General features: G+C 45.2%; 1 pseudogene; it reads left to right on the plus strand.

Annotated features, from left to right (window-relative positions):
* The window catches only part of LOC115096186, a 58,911-nt pseudogene extending 38,332 nt beyond the window's left edge, over positions 1-20,579 (plus strand).
* Positions 20,580-20,958: the final 379 nt, after the last annotated feature.

Genomic DNA, 20,958 nt, shown 5'->3' on the forward strand with positions numbered 1-20,958 from the left:
CTAAAATGGCGGCAGTAGGCTCCATAAGTGCTCTGGAATTCTCTCCAGATTCATCAACCTCCTGAGAGAGAAGCAGACAAGATGATGCCATTAGGGCACAGCAAGAAACAATCTGTAAAGTCATCGCCACTATCTTAAAAACTTGCTTAAGAATAGCCTCAATCCTTCTATCATGTACATCCTTCAAGGTCACTTCTCCCTCTACAGGGATAGTTGTCCGCTTAGAGAAGGCACATACCAGTGCATCCGTTTTGGGAAAATGCAAACGCTCTCTCACAGCCAGATCCAGGGGGTATAGGCCTTCCAATGTCTGACCCCCCTTTAAAATTTGCCTCTGGGGTGTCCCATTCCAGATCAATCAATTCCTGAATGGCATCCATCACGGGAAAAAAATGAGGCTTTACGTAAGGAAACTAAAATGGGATTCTTCCTCTGCTCGGACATGGCATCTGAACCAGGGACACCCAGCTGTTTCAAGGTCTGGGAAATCAGGGCCGGCAGTTCATCTCTATGAAAGAACCGCAACATGGGTCGATACGGTGCCAGTCCTGGAGGAATTTCCCCATCTTCCAGGGAATTGGGATCAACCTCATCAGTGCCATCCGGATTCCTGACAGGAACACCCACAGGGAGCCGAGGCGAGCTCCGGCGCTAAAGCAAAGGGCTGGAAGAGGGAGGAGCTACCGACTGAGGGTCCAATCGGACAGGAATGAGGGAAGCGGAGGACTGCGCCTGAAGAAAGGCTTGTAAGCATTGAAAATAATTCCACCCAAGAAAAAGCAGCCGGGTCCAGACCAAGCCCAGAAGGAACTGGAGCTGTTCAGACAGAAACTGCCCTCGTCTGCAGAGGAGTCAGTCAAGGCTGTGACCAGAATTGGAGGACCCATGCTTATCAAAGTTCGAGGAAGACAACTCTCCCTGAGCGTCTGAGCAGTGCTGACACAGGTGAGAAGCCCTAATATAACAGGCAACACAAATAGGAAGACGCTTAAGCTTCCTTCTTACTGGCACCATCACAGCGGTAAACGTGCGTCTCAACAGCTCGTGCTCAAAAGGGAAATGCACACAAAAAATAAGCACCTAGAAGGAAGTGCGGCAAGGCGCACGCACAACTTGTGCGCCAAGCTAAGCGTGTGAACAGTGTAAAATATGTGCACGTAAAAAGCATACCCAAAAAACAAGCGCACAACGCGTACACAGAGCCAACGCACTGCGCACACCCAACTGCCTGTAGAGGGCAGTAGAGCACACACAGGAGTGCGTGAAAACGCTGCTGCGGCCTGCCACTCAGCATGCAAGAAAAAAGCCTAAGTGCGGGACCTGGCCCGCCAGGCTGCCCAGTTCCCCAACCCCAACGGGAGCAGAAACTAACGTTTGTACGGTGCACCAAGCATGGAAACCGGAGGAAGTTCTGAAACCCCTGTAACTGACTCTGATTCAAAGGTAAAACTTCTCTCTCTTTATTTTTTTTTAAACCTTACCTAAACTCAGTGCTTACCGCTGATGGTCTCTGGCTGTGGGGGGACAGGGCATCACCGCTGCGCTCAGCCTCCTGCACCCACTGCCTTTCAGCTGAACTAGCAGCTAAATCCATGTCGGGAAACCCAGCTACCAGACCGAGGCACACCTCTGAGTGATCACGGAAATCACCTCAGGAATTCTCAACCTTTAGGACCTTTAGGTATCACCACAGGACAGCAGGGTTTTCTTTTCCTTAATTTACAATTTCAAATCTCTTCCCAAATAGCTTGCAGCAGTCCCCATAGGGAGATGCATGTCCACCATCTGCTGGAGACAGAGAATACTGGCAGGCTGGGGGTCACTGCAGGCTATGTACATGGTGAGATCAGCTTGCTTTGTCTCCATCTGCTGGCAGGGGAGCATAAACTCGGTCCATCTGTCTACATGCTAGGAAAATATAGATTGTTGGAGGGAGCTGGGCTTTTTTTGATGGGTGTGGGACAGAGACTGAATGTTGTGGGCGTAGAGGGGCAGCATATTAATTTTTTGCACAGGGCAGCAAAAAAGCTGGCACTGGCACTGCAAATGCTCCATTTCTGGGCTTCTACAGAGGCAATTGGCATTGGGAGTTCAAAAGGATCCAAGGAAGAGAAGGATATGAGTTCTATGGGGAAAAAAAAAAAGTGAACCTAGGGTGCCCCTTAAGCTGCTCAAGGTCCTAAGCAATAGCTCTGCCTATTGCAATCTGGCTCAGATTGCCTACCGAGAGCCTGGATTTTTTGTGCTTTCATGAACAGTTATTGGTTGTTTTACAGCTATTACCTTCCCTCATGCACCCCAGCCTAGTCATTTCAGCAACTGACTAGCACCACTCTTTTTTAGGATCACAGTATGTGTGCTTTGTGGCTGCTCAGGATATGGAGTTTGCTTTTACCTGTTTTTTTCATAGGCTGGGAGCATAGGATTCAAAGACCCAGTACTCTGCTTTGGTATTAAAGTTTGGAAGCCCTGGAACTATGGAACCCCCGAGGCTTCCAAACTTCAGAAGATATCATGAGAAGGAATGACAGACATCTGTTAGGACCTGATTCAAGAAGGCTTTTCTCCCATTCAGTGTCTGTGGGAAACAGTCTTGATGAACCAAGCTCTTAGCTGTAAATCTGAAGAGAGGGCAAGATGGCACATGGGTGGCATCCCCAGTAATACGGGTAAGAGTCTGTGACAGAAATGCTAAAAGTGATCCCAGATGGAACATGGTAAGAGGAGTAGCCTAGCGATTTAAAGCAGAGAGCTAGAACGAGGTTCAAATCCCACTTCTCCCACTGATTATCCTCGTCACTTCACTCTCCATTTCCTCAGGTAAAAAAAAAAATTGAGATAATTTCCTTCCCAAGAGGATTTACAATCAACTTTACCTTAACTTGTAATTTGCCTTGAGCTTGGATTTGGAAAGGCAAGTGAGTACATCCAAATGCAATCCAATTACACTGCAGAAAAGACTGAGCACTTGAAGACTTAATGCTGGGCCTCAGGACCACTGCTGCAGTGACCAGACTAGGAATAGTGTGTGAGGGGGGGAGGGGGTGCTATAAAAATAAGAGGAATAGTCCAGGGGGGCTTGGGAATGAAGGATCACGGTGCCAGTATCCCTGCACTGCTTCCGATTGAACTGGAAAAGAAAGGAGGAACTACCAGGCCAACAACAAAACCTCTCCTTGCTGAGAGATGGTAACCCCCCTGTTATTCTGGCACAGCACTGAAATCAGTCCAGCTCTCAGCAGGGCAAAGGCACTGGCAGATTTGCCAAGGTGTGTTTTTTTTGTTTTTTTGCTCTAGCGACTCTGGCTCGCAGGGACAGTAATCCTCACTCAGTCCTTGTGTAAACTCTGCTGTACAGTCCTTTGTACACACTTTTAGTGTTTTGTCAACACAAGAGATTCCGTGCTCCTTCACAAGGCAAAGAGGGCATTGTGCTCTATAACCAACCCACCTACTTTGTATGACCCAAGACTTTTTCATAATGACAGCAATAAACAAAACAAAACATACATTCCAGGTAAAATCTTGTTTCATCTTCTTTATTTTCTAGTTTGATGCATGCCTCATGGCTCCCCTTTTAGCAAGAGCAAACAGCAAAAGAGACATGCATTCTCTGATATCACATATCAGCCTGGAATATGAACAGAAAGGAAAATAAGTGCCAGCAGAACTTTATCCTAATATTTTTCTGGCTGATTTTTTTTGTTTTGGGGGAGTCCTGACCCGGCATTTTCCTCCCGTTCCTTTGCTGGAAGCAGAGCTGGGATCCGGGGCCATGGACCTCTTCTTGCAACTATCTGTGAATTCCCCCCCCCCCCCCCCCCCCCCTATTTTATGCCTCCCCACCTTTGACTTACCTAGTCCAGTCGTTGCAGTGATGTGCTGGGTCAGGGCCCCTTCCAAAATCCTGCAATCATAGGACCTGATGCTGGGCATTAGGTGTCACCCTTCAGCAGTGACTACAGATTGATTTCCCTTCTCTTCCCATCCCCCACAGGTGCTGTGAACGATGCCAACGCAGGAAGCAGAAGACCTGGCTCGTGATTGAACCAGGGACCTTCCACGTGACAGTGCGCAGCACTGCCCCTGAGCATTTCATCAGTGCAAAGTGGCTATTATTGTTGCCATACCTGGCTGCCCATTCACATGTAGTAGGTACCTTCTCTGTGGATGAATTTGGCTGAAATTCGGTAGAATATAAGAAGTGCCATGCCAGCCTAGATAAAAGTTCCCTTGAGCCCAGCATCCTGTCGCCACCCAGCAGCCAGTCCCAAGAAGTAGATCCAATTTCTTGTTGATCACTAGAGATGTGAATCGTGTCCTCGATCGTCTTAACGATCGATTTCGGCTGGGAGGGGGAGGGAATCGTATCGTCGCCGTTTGGGTGTTTAGAGTATCGTTAAAATCGTGAACCGGCACACTAAAACCCCCTAAAACCCACCCCCGACCCTTTAAATTAAATCCCCCACCCTCCCGAACCCCCTCCAAATGCCTTAAATTACCTGGGGGTCCAGCGGCGGTCCGGAACGGCCTCCTGCAATTGAATCGTGTTGTCTGGGGTCCGGAACCCCCGCTGAACGACCTCCTGCAGTCGATCTCCTGCCGGCGCCAATTTCCGTACGGAAAACGATTCGCGGCCGGAGATCGCTCCCGGAACCCCGCTGGACCCCCAGGGACTTTTGGCCAGCTTGGGGGGGCCTCCTGACCCCCACAAGACTTGCCAAAAGTCCAGCGGGGGTCCGGAACGACCTCCTGCAGTCGAATCGTGTTGGTCTATGGCCGCCACCATTTTGCGCCGCCATTTTGCAAAATGGCGGCGCAGAATGGCGCCAGCTGAAGACAACATGATTCAATTGTAGGAGACCGTTCCGGACCGCCACTGGACCCCCAGGTAATTTAAGGCATTTGGGGGGGGGTTCGGGAGGGTGGGAGATTTAATTTAAAGGGTCGGGGTGGGTTTTAGGGTGTTTTAGTGTGCCGGTTTTCCTGCCCTCCCCCTTCCCCCGATTTACAAATTTTTGACGATAAATCGGGGGAATTGGTATTGTATCGTGGCCCTAACGATTTTTGACGATTTAAAATATATCGGACAATATTTTAAATCGTCAAAAAACGATTCACATCCCTATTGATCACTTCCAATGTCACCAGGTTAATAACTTGTGTGCACCTCCTTGCTGGGATACATAAAATGATGGGAAAGCTTTCCCTGTTGAGCTAAGGGTCAGCTTCCCCACATTTATTTAGTAGTCTCTCTAAAGTTTTGGTCATGCAGATGGTGAAGGAGACCTCTGTGGAAACAGCCGAGGTGGCAGTTAATCACCCACCCTCTCTTCCCTGACTGGAAAAGGAGAGTTCACTTCTTCTTCCTCCATGAACTCCGACCCTGGGCTGCCCATTAGTGCTGGCTTAAATAAAGCACGGCAGACACCACCTTCAAACTCCGTAACTTTATTTCTGGGTGAACCAGCCAGCCACTATATATATAATGACTGGCATACGGTAACATGATCCGTACTAAATACATCAGAATTCATGGGAATCGAACGGTCAGAATCACCTCTTATCCGCAGCTAGATAGCACTTATGAAGCATACAGGAGCGACCTACCATCCTTCAGAGGAAACTCTTCTGGGTCTCCCCACCTGATAACTCTTTTTGGGACATAACAGTTGGAGTCCATCACAATTATGTCATTCCACCACAACTCTATCCCAGAACGGGGTTCACTTTTTTTTTTTTATTTTCCACAGACAACTTATTGAGATTCACATCCAGGAGGGACAGTGCCATTTCTGTTGCTAGCATTACTTTCTCCTTGGTCTGCAACCTCCCCCTTGACTTCACAGTCACATAAGCATGTGGATTTTCCCCAGCATTGCCCACACCATGACTTCTTGGGGCTCTCCTCCTTTTGGACTCACTTCAGACTCCTCCTCCTCTCTTGGCCTTGTTCCTTAAGGGAAAAGAAAGCTATCACTTCACCAGGCTTTGGTTAGTTCCTTGGGAGGAGGAAGAAACCTCTCCAATCCACAGCCTTGAGCCCTGCACGGCCCCTCTCCCACTGGGAAGTCCCTCTAACACCCCACCATAAGAAGGGCAGGAACCAAAATGGCCAAACCACCAAAAGCTTCCCACCTTTTATATCTCTCACCAAACCTTTGGCACCCAATCAGAGAACCCCATACTCCTAAGGGACACACACTGAGCCCAAATACACCATCATGTTAAGCTACAATGCTCATTTCTCTAAAAATGCCATCCAATGATCATTTACTGGATCTGCGATAGCCAACGTACAAAACATTTTTCAAACAAGTCAAGCATGATAATTGCAGGGACTCCCCCCACCCAGAACATCTTCTGCTCCTAGAAACCAAAAAGAGTCCCAGTTTTGGGGTCTCCCCACAACTGTTTATGGACTTTTCCTGCAGGAACTTGTCCAGACCCTTTTTTAAACCCAGCTCTGCTGGCTTCTGGAACCACTAATAAGCTCCTCAGCATGATTGTGTGCCGAGTGAAAAAATACTTTCTCCAAGTTTGTTTTAAATCTGCTACCTGTTAAGTTCCCCTAAATACTATTTACATAAGAACCGCTATACTGGGTTAGATGAAGGGTCCATCAAGCCCAGCATCCTGTCTCAACCAGTGGCCAATCCAGATCACAAGTACTTGGCAGGATACTAAATAGTAGCTAGATTCTGTCAGGAATGAGAAATGGGATGAGAAAAAATTGAGGGAGAGGAGGGGTAAGATGGGGAGAAACAAGGCTGACAAAGAGATGGAGGACTGGGAGGCAGTAAAGGAAAGGGGACGACAGAGGGCTGGAAAAGAACTGCCATACTGGATCAGACCAAGGGTACATCAAGTCTAGTATCCTGCATTTAAGAAGTGCCCTGCATTGACTAAAGTACCTGGCAGGATCCCAAATAGTAGACAGATTCCATGCTGCTTATGCCCATGGATATGCAGTGGAAGTCCAGCTATGCTAACTGCCTTTACCACATCCTCCTGCAATGAATTCCAGTTATTTAATTGTGCATTGCGTGGAAAAATATTTTCTCTGATTTTGTTTTAAATGTGCTACATATAACTTCATGAAGTGTCCCTTAGTCTTTTTTATTTTTTGAAAGAGTAAACTGATTCACCTATACCTGTTCCTCTCCACTCATGATATAAGTCACCTGCTAGTGCTGGGAGAAGGATTACACGATGAGGAAAAAATAGGTAAGATGTGGCAGAGGGAGAGAAGTGAAGATGTGGCAGAGGGAAATGAGGCAGAAAAGGAAGATGAAGAAAATTGACATGGAAGAGAGCAATGTTGGACATGGAGGGGAAGGGAAAGATGAAGGAACAATGAAATGGAAGAAAAACAAAAAAATGCAAAGGAGTTAGGAGAGGAGAATAGAGATCACTGACATGGAAAAATCACAAAGAGGTTGCTATTCAAAGGGTTTAGTCTGGGTGACTTAAAAGTTATCCAGACAAAACCGATGAATATTTCCCACTCTATCCAGCTAAATTGTATCTGGGTAAGTTATTCCTCAGGTAAGGTTTAGCCAGGCAAAAAGTGGGAGATCAAGAGGCAGTCCGAGAGCAAGGTTTAAGATTATAGCTGGGTAGCCTTAATATTCAGCAGCACCAGGCTAAACTTACCTGAGTGAGTCTGGTCAGAGAAAATGCTGGCCTCAACTTACCCGTGCCGCTGCAATTTAATTCACAGATCCAGTGCCCCCCTTCCTTGCGTTTATAAAATGAAAAAGTGATTTGCTGTCCAGCCCCATCCTGTTCAATAGATTTTTTTTTTTTTTTAAAGGTCAGAGTAGTGCAGACACTGAAGGGGAGACGTGTGATCTGCCTCTTCCACACTTGGCTTCGGAGAGACTTTGATAAGCACGGGGCAGGTCTGGTGATGTGAGGGTCAATGTTGGGGGTTATGTGATGGGGTTGGGGGTTCACGCCACGGCCAACCATCTTGGGTTTATTTTCTGAATAATCAAAGAGGACCAGGCAGACTACTTTTTCATTCTTTGCAGGGCTCTGATGGGGATTTGGGAGGCAGTGGATAATGGTTTTCATTTTCTTTGTGGTTCTGACAGGGAGAAAAGTGTTTCGGGGAGCAGCAGGGAAGGGAAAAAGGAGGTGGCTTAGGGGGTGCCAGGCTTTATGTGGTCAGGTTTTTACTTTGCCAGTTAGCCAAGGAAGTCCATATTCAGTAAGCTGGCAGAGTTAGCCAGATAACTTTATCTGAGTACCTTTTAGCTGATTATATTCAGCGAGAGACATGTGCTGGCCAAATAATTGGAACAGACACCAAGCTCGTGGCCCAAAATGAACTTTATTCTTTGGATACATCAGTTAACATAACTTTACCCAGATAACTGCTTACCTGCATACTGAATATGGACCTCACAGGTATAAAATATATATACATATATAGATATTTATTATTTTGCCTGTTTCTTATTCAAAAATATGACAAGAAGCTAAAATATAATGGTAAAGAGCTCCATTCTGCATGTCTCGTGTTTCAGCCTGAAAATTCTAGGTACATTTGCTATTCCAAATCCTGATACAGGTACTTCAGCCATTCATCTTTCCAGAGCAGTGTACAACACAAACTGGGTTTGCTTAGCAAATTAAAAAATGGAATTATTTACCGTGGTGTGTTATGATTAAAAATCAAACTGCCTAAAGTTTCTATGATTCAGCACCACAGGTTTTATGAATATCTCCATTGCGCTATAGGAGTAGTTGTTGGTCCAGTTTAACAAATGTCTTGAAATCTTGAGAGACTGCTGCTGTGTCCTATGTATGTTCTGTGGCACACTTAGCCTATTTGTTTCGTGAGTCACTGTTTAATGTTGCTGATTTACCCGCTAGCACTCACGCATTGCCCACAGACTATTTATTTCTTTGGCAGTTTGTTGATGAAATGAGTACCATTTCTAATTAAGTAATAAGTATGTGCTGTGTTTGTAGAGCATTGTGGGTGAAGGCACTATAGAAGAATTACTGTTACTAATAAAAGGCTGTAGTCAGTCACCTCTGGAGGTTTGGACCTCCAGTGGGCGAATAGGGGTCATATCTCTGCTGTTGTCCAAGGAGATGTTTTGGTTGCTATTTATGCTGTGTTGAAACACAGAAATAAGATTTTGAGAGAGCTCTCTTTTGAAATGTTTTGTTTAATGTAACTTCTCTTCCTTTTCTTCCTCTCTCTCCGTTCTTTGTAAACCGATGTGATGTACATACGAACTTCGGTATATAAAAGTGTTAAATAAATAAATGCACAAAAAACATATTTGAAAGAGACAAAAACAAGATAATTGGAGCATGTAGAACACAGCACTCTCCATTATTGGATTCCACTGCCATCCCATCAAGATATGCTGCTTTCATTTTCCTATCTGAGGTCTCTGTCTCAAATAGAATTGCTCCTGCACAGAGCATGACTAAATTCACCCAACCTCCCTTTAGCTCCCCACATATTTCTTTAAGGGAGTAGAAATGTCAGCATTTTTATTTCCTTTCCTCTAATGGAAAATCCTGGTGTTACGTTTGGTTGGTCGCAGGGTAGGCCCGTGACTGGTCAAGGCCCTGCAGTGGTCGAGGCTCCGAAGCCACTCAAACCCTAGGTGTATGCATGGCCCGTGTATATCTTTAAAGGGCCCATGGTGGAAAAAGCCTTGTGGCGCCTTCGGATGACATCAACAGCCCCAGGGTATTTAAAGACCTCATGCACTGTCAGTCACTGCCTCAGCAACGGGTCTGTTGCCTAGAGCTGCTTGTGTTTCTCCTGCGTTCCTGTTCCAGTGAACCTGCCTTGTCCAGTCTTGCCTTGCCCAACCTACCTAATCCAGCCTCTCCTCTTCAGTCCTCATCCCTTCTTTGGCCTCATCTCCTGGTATTGACCTCTTGCTTCAGACTTGGACCTGATCTTAGTTTGGACCTGACCAAGGCTAAGGCTTGCTTGCCACCTGCCCCGACCTTTAGCCTGTTTCTGGTATCTCCTGTTTGCTGCTTGCCCTGACCTCGGTGTGTTCTTGGACTCTTGCTTTCTCCACTGCCCTAGGGATCCACCTAAGTTCTGCTAGTTGTCAAAATCCAAGGGCTCAACCTGAGGGGGAAACGGCTGCTTTAGATGAAGCTCCAGTCTGTCCCGCTCCAGGGTGCATTCGCCGGTTATCTGCATAGGCCTCCTAGCTTTGTCAATGAGGATGCGTAAACTATGCCACAGCACTAAGGACTCGCACCCACGCCACTCATCACACCAAGGAGCCAGTACATACCACATTCTTTTCTTTTACTTTTATCTAATTCTGATGGAACTGGAAAAAAGTGTTGTGCAAAAAGCCTCATTTCATCACTTTTAATAAGAGCACCATGATCGATGCAGCAGGTGTCTGAAAATTAGATTTGGCAGTCCTTACCTACCTGGAAAGTGCCCAACATACTCACTAATCACACACATCGCACCAATCCTGCCACACTCAACATTCATACATCATCCTCGCATTTGCTGCTATGCATGTGATGAGTCTCCTAAAACGGATCTCTTTTCATCATGGACCAGCTCCTGGAAAGGTGTTCGAGTAGAGAAGTTCACCTCACCTCTGCCTGGGCTTTTGTAAATAGTTTGACGCTATTTGTGTTCTGAAAAATTACTGATGGGGTGATTTCATGAACTGCCACTAGATGGCACCATGTATGGTAAACTTCTACTATGCATGTGCAATCAAGAGTCTATGGAGGAGTAGGGGTGAATTTTAAGTGATGTCTTCTTTAAGAGGTTAAGAAGAGATCCTCTAGGGCAGGAGTGGGCAATTCCAGTCCTCGAGGGCCACAAACCTGTCGAGGTTTTAGGATATCCTAATGAATATACATGACATCGATTTGCATACAACTGAGGCAGAGTGCATGCAAATCTCTCATATGCATATTCATTAGGGATATCCTGAAAACCAGACTGGTTTGTGGCCCTCGAGGACCGGAACTGCCCACCCCTGCTCTAGGGGGACTAGTAATGGGGAATATTTAATCCTGGGTTTAAAGATTTTGGCAGGAGTTTTTGGAGGGAGCCACCAGAAGGCTGGTGTGCCCGGAGTGCCTCTCCAAAGGTAGTGGGCTCTGCAGGGGCTTTCCCACTCAAGGAGAGAGGCCCCAGGCTTAGAGGTGTTTCTCCTCATGGGGAAATAACCAGATGACCTGACGGGTTGAATGGAGGAAGAAAGGGAAACCTGGAGGTCCCACTGTTGTGGAGGACCTGGAAGTGAGGGGTTCCAGATCCTAGGCACTGTTGGTGCTATCATGCCCCATTCTTCCTATAGATTTGAACAATAATAAGCAGAAGGTATAAGACATAGCCCCACAGTTTCCTGTGGCAGCTCAAGGGTAGCTTCTGTTGCAAAAATTAGAAAATTCTGGAGCACATTAACAAACATTTCCATCTTTTAATTAAAATTATAAAAATAGTTTTCCAACCTTCTTGTGTCCAGGTAATTTATTTTTATTTGTTAGATAAGGAAAAGGGATCTCAAGTATCACTACAGGGTGGGGATCTCAAGGCTGGTGAGAGGACCAGGAATGGGCAGAGGAAGGAAGGAAAGAGCATCAGGAATGGTGTGAGGAGAAGGTGAGAGTACTGGGGATGGGGGAAGGAGAGAGAGAGAGAAGACTGAGTTGGGGAAGATCAAGGAGGGGAGGCAGAGGATCAGGAATCTGAAACAGGGGAAGAGAAGGGACAGGGATGGGTTCCAAGGTCTGGGGAGAAGGGAGGATCCAGGATCTGGGATAGAATCCAAGATGAAGGGAGGGAGAATTTGAATTGAAGTGGGAGGGGGAGTGAAGGAGAAGTGGCAGGTATCCCTACTGTGCTCTTGTCCTGATACCTCATAGATCTCCTCTCTAATTTCCCACCCAATCTAGCATGCTTTTTTTTTTTTTTGCTGCCCTGTGAAAGCAATTACTGTGCTTCCCCCCCCCCCCCCATTCATTCATTGTCTGTCCCAGGCCCATCAAAAAAAAAGCCCAGCTCCCTCCAGTGATACAAACTCTAAAAATGGGTCACCACCACCCCTGCCCCCCAGGAGTCCATGGCTGGTGCAAGGTTATTAGATGCCCTAGGTGAACTTTATAGCCTTGAACAATGTACCCCCACCATACCTGGGAACTCTCTGGATTTGGCCCGGAGACTCCAGCATGCTAATGGAATTGCCAGGTCTCTGGGTGCCCTGCTGCTACTGATCTAGAGAAGTAACCAGACCAGAAAGTATCTGCTTGGCCTACAAGGGCCAGTTGAATGCCTCCTCCCTTTTCCCTGCTCTGTGATCAATCGGAGGCCTCCTTTCTTCTTTCTGCACCAGCGGACCAATGGTAGGCCTCCTCCCTTTTTCCTGATTGTGCTGGCAGGAAGAATGGAGGAGACCTCCGATTGGCCTGTGGGACAGGAAGAAGGAGGTTGCTGCTATGGTGAGTTTGGAGTAGAGAGAAGTAGTGAGTGGGGGGAGAGGGTTATGTGTGTGTATATATGAAGGGGCATGTATGTGTATATATGTGAATGGGTATATGCATGGGGAAGGAAGTATATCAGGGGGAGGGGAAAGAGCATGACTGTGAGTGTGTATGAGTGAGTTTGTGTAGGTGAAGAGAAGTTAAAGTGTGAATGAGGGTGAGAGGGCGTGTGTGTGTGTAGAAGAAGAAGAGAAGTGAATGAGTGAGCAGTAAAGGTATAAGTGAGCATGTGAGAATGTGTCAGCGAATGAGGAATGAGAGTTAGCATGTAAGAATCAGCATGTGTGTTGATGTATGTGTGCATGAGAGTAAGTTTGTGCACATCCAGTCCCTCGCCCCCTCTCCCCCAATTCATGGTAATCTCAAGATGAATGAAATCAAAAGTTCCCAGGTTTGATCTCCACCCCCAGCCCACTCCACACACACAGTTGTGTTATGCATTTATAATAACATTTTACATGAAAAATATCAACGTACAGTATTCTGAGGTAAAAATATCACATTTACATGCACTGCTGTGATGCCAACCAGAAATCTGTAAAAAATACACTTGGAACCCATATAGTATTAGGCCTATAGTAGCATGTGTTGTGTGTGGGTTTGACCCTCCGAAAGCCTGAATACATTAACACACTTCCTCTTAGGAGAATATCTCACCTCAGTCACACGTACAGAACATAAACAGACCCTCATCAAATACAGAATACAGCAACCATAAAGTAGAAAGTTAAACATGACAAAACCTGAACTGGAAATCACAAGAAACCAGACTCTCTATGCAGTATAACAAAGAAAAAAAGAGCCATCACCATTCCTCAAACATCAAACAATAAAATCAAGAAATATAATAAATACATAAATACATAATCATAATAGTAAAAACATACTAATAATATTATTTCAAAAACAGCAGTTGAATAAAAGATCAAATAATTAAAAACTTGTACAAGTTGTGTGTGTATATGTGTATATATATGTATATGGATATATATCTATACACACACACACACACCCCCTAGATGTCTCCAGCTCTTTATTGGTTGGGATCTGTCAGCAGCTTCAGCTGCTGGCAGGTTGGAATCCACCTGCATTCCCATTCTCTCTCTCACCCACCCACACCTACACACACACCGCTCTTTCTCACACACACACACACCAGTCAGGCTCCCATTTACACCCACCCAAATTCCCTGCCCATCCCAGGAAAGCTCCCATTCACATAAAAAAGACAGACACATATACCCATCCCAGGCAGGCTCCCATTCACACACCCACTTAATCCAGGCAGGCTCCCATTCTCACAAACATACCCATCCCAGGTAGCCTCCCATTCACATACTCACATACGCAACCCAGGCAGTGAGGATCCACGGGACATTCCTCCTCTGCTGCCATCCTGTACCCCTTTCTTTGGGGAGATCAGCCGTTCTGCAGCTCCTCCTGCATGCACTGGCCCCATGGTAATTCAACACTTGTGGTGCTAGCACTTTCTGTATTCTTATCTTGTACATCGCGAGATGTGAATTACGGAAGTACTGAAACCGTGAGTGTTGAATTCTGTGGGGCCAGCACAGGAGGAGGAGGAGCTTCAGGGTGGGCTTAGTCTTCTGCTCTGGCCTCGTGCTTCTTCTACCGCCGATGGGATGGGGTCCACCAGCGGCTGCATAGGCCTCTCCCTGCTCCGAGCGCTGCCCCCTGGGTGTGCCGCCCTGTATAATTGCACAGTTTGCACAGCCATTGGCTCCAGGCCTGCCTCTGCACATAAACTGAGAGTTATTATCGCACATTACAGTAATTTAGCACACACAATATGTGTTCTAAATAAATAAATAAAACATGTTTATAAACTGTGTAGATGCCTGCATTAAAAACTGTGTATTGAGAGATCTGAGCATACTTTTGGGTTGGAGATGCACCGTATTTTATAAACCGTGTGCTCCCCGTTGGCCCTGCCCCCACCTCACAGTGTATAAAAATCCAAGCATGCCACTAGGCACAGCTACTTATATGTGTATGTCATGAATTATGAGTTGCGCATGATTGAAAATTACTCTCTGTAAGTATTATTTCAACAAAGAAAAGATACAAGTAATAAACTGAACACACCACAGCACCAATTTTTTCTCTTACACACATACACTGCCCTTCTCCTTCATTCCCCTCACTCTCACACAATCCTCTCTCTCATCCCCCCCCCCCAGCCTTTCTTCTCACCCCAGTGAGCCCCCACTCAGCCCCTCCTAATCTTCCAAAATGACTCCTCCCCCTTTGCTGTGTCTGCTTCACCCCCTACTGCCTGTTCCCTGCAGGCTGCCTTGGAGGGGAGGGGTTGGATCAGGAAGCAGAGAGCTGCCCTCTGCTGAGTGAGATTTAGCACAGCTGGAAGGAAGCAAATCTTTCGCCAGCCTGCCACCCCCACATTTTGGTGCCCTAGGTACAGGCCTAGTGTGTTTATTGACAAGCCCAGGCTTGAATTGGAGAATGCAAGAAGGCTCTGTAAAATCCTTAAGGAGATTTCTGAGTGTCTTTACAATGTATTATAAGAAGTCAATGGGGGTTGGGAGTATTTAAGGGAAATTGGCTGTTGTGATGAATATGATATTCTGGAAACTAATCGAAACTACCATGACCATGGTGGTTGGTGAGAGGAGGTCAAGAAGAAACAAAGGGAAGGGTAGCCTAGACCTTTAGTAAAGTAAAAGTTTGAAATGTTAAAGTTTGAAGCAATAAGTTTGTTTTTTGGGGGGTTTTTTGTATCCCGAAATTAATGCCTCTGCGGTTTGGCTTTGAGAGCCTGTGAACCCCTGCTCTAATCAGTGTATTGGAGTTCTTTTGTAACCTCAGAGATAAAAGCTGGTGGTTTGAATATACTTTGGATTGAGTCCCTACTATTTCTGAGGGTGTGAATTTCTGGAGACAGGTTTGGAGGAGCAGTCAGAAGTGATTCAGAGAGGGGAGACTCAGGTTGCTTGGTTCTGGGTCCAGCTCTGGGTCCAGGACCACTACACCAACTGCTTGCCTCAACTTCCACTGAACCCTGTCAAGAGATTGGTGCTGTGCTTCCTTACCAGCATCAGATCCTCTCACAAGTAATGTGTCTTTCCAAGGAGGGCTCCATACAGCTGCACAACTGGGACTCGCAGTGCACACATGCACTCACATGAATGCCCTCAGACCCTTCATAAATGCTCACAGATCTCTGAACCTATTCAATAACAAACTGGATCCAGAAGTTCTCCAAAGTGAAAAATCTTATTTAAAAAAAAACAACCCAATACTCTTAAATAATAATAATATATATTTATATATGTTTCTTGTCTTCCAGCAGGGTGGTAGTTTCCCAGCTTCTCTTTTTGTGTGGGGAATTGTGCAGTGGAGGGTGAAGAAGCTTCTCCAAAGTCACAAGGAGCAGCAGTGGGCTTTGAATCCTGGCTTCCCTTAACCACTACTGCTCTGACCGTTTGGTTGCTTCCCCACTTCCACTCCATTATTTTTTGCATCACCAAATTTACCACTGTTCAGTGTGCAGCACAGCCTCTGCTTCAGTTTTGAATGGTGATTTTGTAAATTATTTTTTTAATTTGATGGCCTTCCCAAATAGCTATTTGATGTGACTGCCTTTCCAGCCTCAAATTAGATGAATTGACTCCAAAGTGTTTCATTGCTTTATACGTTGTGCCTCTTAAATCCATAGGCTGATCTTTGTTGATTCTTGGTTGCTAGAAACAAGAGAAATCATAATTTCTCAGATTTGCAACTGAATATTCATTGACACAATAATGAATGTAAGTAACACTGTCTACATAAGAGCAAATGATACTGCACTGCCCATTCTGAAAACTGCATATTACCAAGCTTAAAGTATGCTTCAGTGGTAAAAGTTAATTTGCTAAAATTAATTTTTGGGAATGCATCAGTCTTTTTCTGACTTTTTATCAAAGTAACAGCCAAAATTACCATTTCTTCACTCCCACTTCAGCCCAGTTAAATTGCCATACAAACAATGAACTGATGTATTTTTTTCCTTCTGGCACGAAATGTTTAGCAATTGGTGGATTTTGGAGAGCAAGGAACACAGCTGAATGTAATCCTCTTGCTTCAATAGTGAATCCCAGTTACCTTGGGAAGTCGTGACAATTGCTGTATGTGAAGTAAACGAGAGAACCCTCTAATCCTCAAAGACCTGTGTCTCCATTGTGTGCTCTTCTTAGCTTTCACTACAGTTACAATCTGGTCCACCTCCACTTTTGTCCAAGTCTTCCAACATGCTCTTTTCTTTGCCATTAGGAGCTCTGGCTGAGCTCCTTGTTCCTGGCCATCTCCAGCATCCCTGTGCGGTCCTACTGGTTCTGGCATCTTGAGTTTCCCTCTGATCCTTTCTTATTCTGGGTTCCTTGGCTTTGACATCTCAGCCTCTCTCTCTCTCTCGCTTTCCCAGCATCCATGTACTCCCTCCCAGTCCTCCCTTGCTGCCTCTGCTTCTCTTCTTATGAGTCCAGAAGGGTGGTGTTGGTTTGAATGGAGCTTGGTTTCTTCCCCCATCTCCTCTCGCCTCCCCAAACTCCACTCCAGGAACACTCTTGTTATCTTCCCGCCTCCTCACCATCACCACTACCCTTTGTGCAGTTTTATTGCCACCTTTATCTTTCTTCACCTCTGTAGGGCCTGGCTTCTCACCTTTCCTTCCCTAGTGTTCTGGCTAGTGCACTTTCTAACTGCATAAACTCCATGTCATGCCCACGCAAGAACATTCCATCCCTATATACTGCAAAAGTTAAAAGTGAACAAGATATCCTAAAGCTAACCCAGACATGCAACCCAAAAGTTTGTTTTATGCAACGACTTCTATCAGATATGAAACAATGTATTTTGAAAAAAGTCTCATTTAACAATTTTTTGTATTTTAACCCTCTGTTCTTCTCCTACAGTGGCTGTGTATTGCTTTCCCATGGCAACCAACAATCACCAACTTTCAACCCATCCCTTCAGGAAACTTTGAATTCTGTTTGCCATAATTGTCCAAACCTCAGCCGCCATCCTCTGTCAAAGAGTTCCTCTGGTTTACTGTTCAGCAGGCAGACAAGTCCTGAGGAGAGAGCGAACAGCTGGCAGGAGTTGCGAAAAGCCTCAGCAGCACTACTTGCCACTCACAAGAGAGTGACAGACCTATCAGGTGGTCACCCTCACTCTGAATGGCTACTGGCACAAGACATGAGTATGGCTAGTTACTGGCCTGTCAAGCTCGCAGGTGCTCAGTTTCTCACAGGTGATGCACAGAGCAGAACTGGGCCTGCAAACTACTTTCTAGCTGTGGACCAGTTCACAACATTGGGCGAGGGGAATGGTGTAAGAATTCGGGACCAAAGAAACACAACTGAGAATGTGCCTGTAATTGCACATGGCACTGCTGAAAGATTGTACACAGCCCATAGTAAGAGGGCAATGAAAGAAAGAGAGGCCAGGGTTAAAAATCATTCTGACTTATTTTTCCAGGAAAGTCAACACATGAATAGCATCGCTCGTACTAAAACCAGTGCCAGCTATTCCATTCTGTGTTCTCCTAATAGCCTTGATGACAGAATAGCAAATGAAATGTTGGTTCCAGGGGCAGTGGTACAATCATCAAGCAAATAATCAAACTGCTCCTAGTTATCAAAACAATATGATGACCTCATAACTTCAACTAGGGATCAGAACATTTCTTCACTGGTTTGGACAATGGGGCTGTTTCAGCATAACATAATGCATATAGAGTGCCTGAAACATATCACCACAGTGAAATAAACCAACTATCTGCAAATTGCTTTCCAGATAATTGGTTAATGAACAATCAAATACCTGATCATGTTCAGGTTGATACTTCTTCTCACATCACCTCATGCACCATGTACTCACCAACGACAGTGACTATTTCCAATTGTGCACTGCATAGTAGTGCAAAGTATGAGCCTAGTGTGAAGATTGATGGCACTACTCCTGCTACTGGTCATTCTTTGCCAATTCCTGCTATTCAACTTTCCCAAATTAGTCAGCTCTGATATGCATCTGGAAGGGGACAATTTACCCCTCTGCGTATTGTCCTCTAGTTGTCCAGTTTGGATTTTGCGATCATTCCAAAACTAGCATCATCAGTTAGTGAATCTGGGTTGGATACCAAGTGGCTCATGAATTATGGTACTATTCCTGGGAATCAGACACCCCTGCTTTACCAAGAAGGCTCATGCCATCCCAGTCCTGAACTGAACACAACTGAGATACCAATAAAAGCTTCGTGTCCCATGCTGAACGAATGGACATATATGGCTTTGAGCCCAAATACAAAAGACACATGGACTATGACTTGTATGAATAATTTAACCATGGACCTGAAGCTCCCACTGGAATATAAAGATGCAGAGGTACAAACGGTTACAACCATGGAAAACAAGTCCGTGGTCACTAGCCCCAGTTTCCTATCAGATGACCATACACATGTGTTCCCAGAGGTTTGTTTAGATGTTAACCTGCCATGTCGCCAGTCTCCAGTGCATGAAGTTAGATGGGATGAAGAAGGGATGACTTGGGAAGTATATGGAGCTTCTGTGGACCCTGAAGTTCTTGGCTTGGCCATTCAGAAGCATCTTGAGATTCAGATAGAACAGCAAATAAGGCCTTCAGAACCATCTGAGCAAACTACTGCAGAACAATTTCCTAAAGAAGAAAAAAGGAGACCATTTAGAGCAATTCTGACCTCCCTGAGAAACCGAAGCTGTTGTATCCGTTCTAGCACAGTAATTGAGTGAACTCACTGTATAGGAATATGAAAATATTGTTTCAGGCCACTTAACAACAGAATGAAGGCTTAAATATATTTTAAATCCCAGATTTCCTTTTTCCAGATCTTTTTTGCTTTTTAATAAATAATGCAGTCCAGAAAATCATATTTTGAATGCTGCAAGACAGTAGGCTATGCAAAGTGTTGAAGGTGGAAGTCCTGAGAGAGTTCAGTCATTGTTGCTTTCATTATTTGTAACAGTCATTAAAAACCACAGTGCTGTCCTGAGGCTTTTCTGTTAGCCTAAATTTGCGTTTTGCTGGCCATTAAAACAAGATATTAGACAAGTGACTGTGACATGGAACTGTATGTTTTTTGTATCCTGAGAATTTAACAGGATACAGTGAATGATAGCAAATTGTATAGTTAGTTAAGGAAGCAATTGGTAAACAGATATTCCCCGATTAATTTGGCAAGTAGGAGAGCCCATTAGGGTAAACCTGATGTTTGCAACAGCTTAACTTGACAGAATGTTTGTGGAGATTGTAATGATTGCCTCAGCAGCAGGTATCCTTGGGACTCGGAGAACAGAGAAGTAAGACCTCTCCCACTAGTCTTGAAGAGTGTGATTTGCACCCTATCATTTTTGGCTCTGGAGTGTGACTAGCTTGTACTGTTGAGCTGCAACAGGATAGACACCTAGGAAGGTGTGGAAAACAGGAGGGATCTAGAGAAGCTTGAGGCATGGTCTAGGGTCTGGCAAGTAAGATTTAAGGCCAAAAAATCCAGTCATGCATTTGGGCTGCAAAAACCCATGGCAGTGGTACAGTATAGGGGGGTGAACTTCATCTAAACACAAAATAAGAGCAGGATCTGGGGGAGATCATATCTGATGATCTAAAGTGGCCAAACAAGTGGATAAGATGATGGCAGAAGCCGGAAAGATGCTTAGCTGCATAGGGAGAGAAATATTGCCTGTATAGGTCTCTGGTGAGACTTCATTTGGAAAACTATGTACAGTTTTGGAGACTGCACCTCTAAAGGATGTAAACAGGATGCCCAAGGGTGACACCTAGTGGCTGGATTCAGGGCCCATGACTAGACTAAGCGTAAATTGGGAGATTTATCTAAAATAGGGGAAGCAATTCCCCAGGTAGTTGCAATTGAAAGTTCATGACACCAGATTTCGGCTCTGGTTCTGAATGAGCTGAAAGACCAGGAGGAAACTGTTGGGTAAAAAAAAAACAAAAAAACCCCCAGAAGGCTGGACTCTTCATGCCACATAACCCTATAAAACCAGTCTACTGCTAACTCCTACCTTATGTGCAGGGACCTTCATTTTCAGGAATTTTTTTCCCCAAGAATTTATCAGTGTTGTTTACAACAACAAAAGAAGAAGAAATTAGAGGAAACAACAGACTTGCCATTTCTCTGGGTAAATATTTTTATTCTTGTACTAAACACTGAGACATTCTGAAAGTAAAGGCCCCTATATATATTCCCCTTCTTTTCACATCCTCTCTCGTGCAAGCAATACACATGTACACATGTCCTGCAATCATGATCACATATAGCATGGCTCTAGGAATTCTCACAGGAGAAAGCAGGATGGTAGTCCTCACATATGGGTGACATCACAGGATGGAGCCCAATCACAGAACACTTTTGTCAAAGTTTCTAGAACTTTGACTGGC

This window comes from Rhinatrema bivittatum, chromosome 7, assembly GCF_901001135.1.
Source record: "Rhinatrema bivittatum chromosome 7, aRhiBiv1.1, whole genome shotgun sequence".
Taxonomy (NCBI): Eukaryota; Metazoa; Chordata; class Amphibia; order Gymnophiona; family Rhinatrematidae; genus Rhinatrema; species Rhinatrema bivittatum.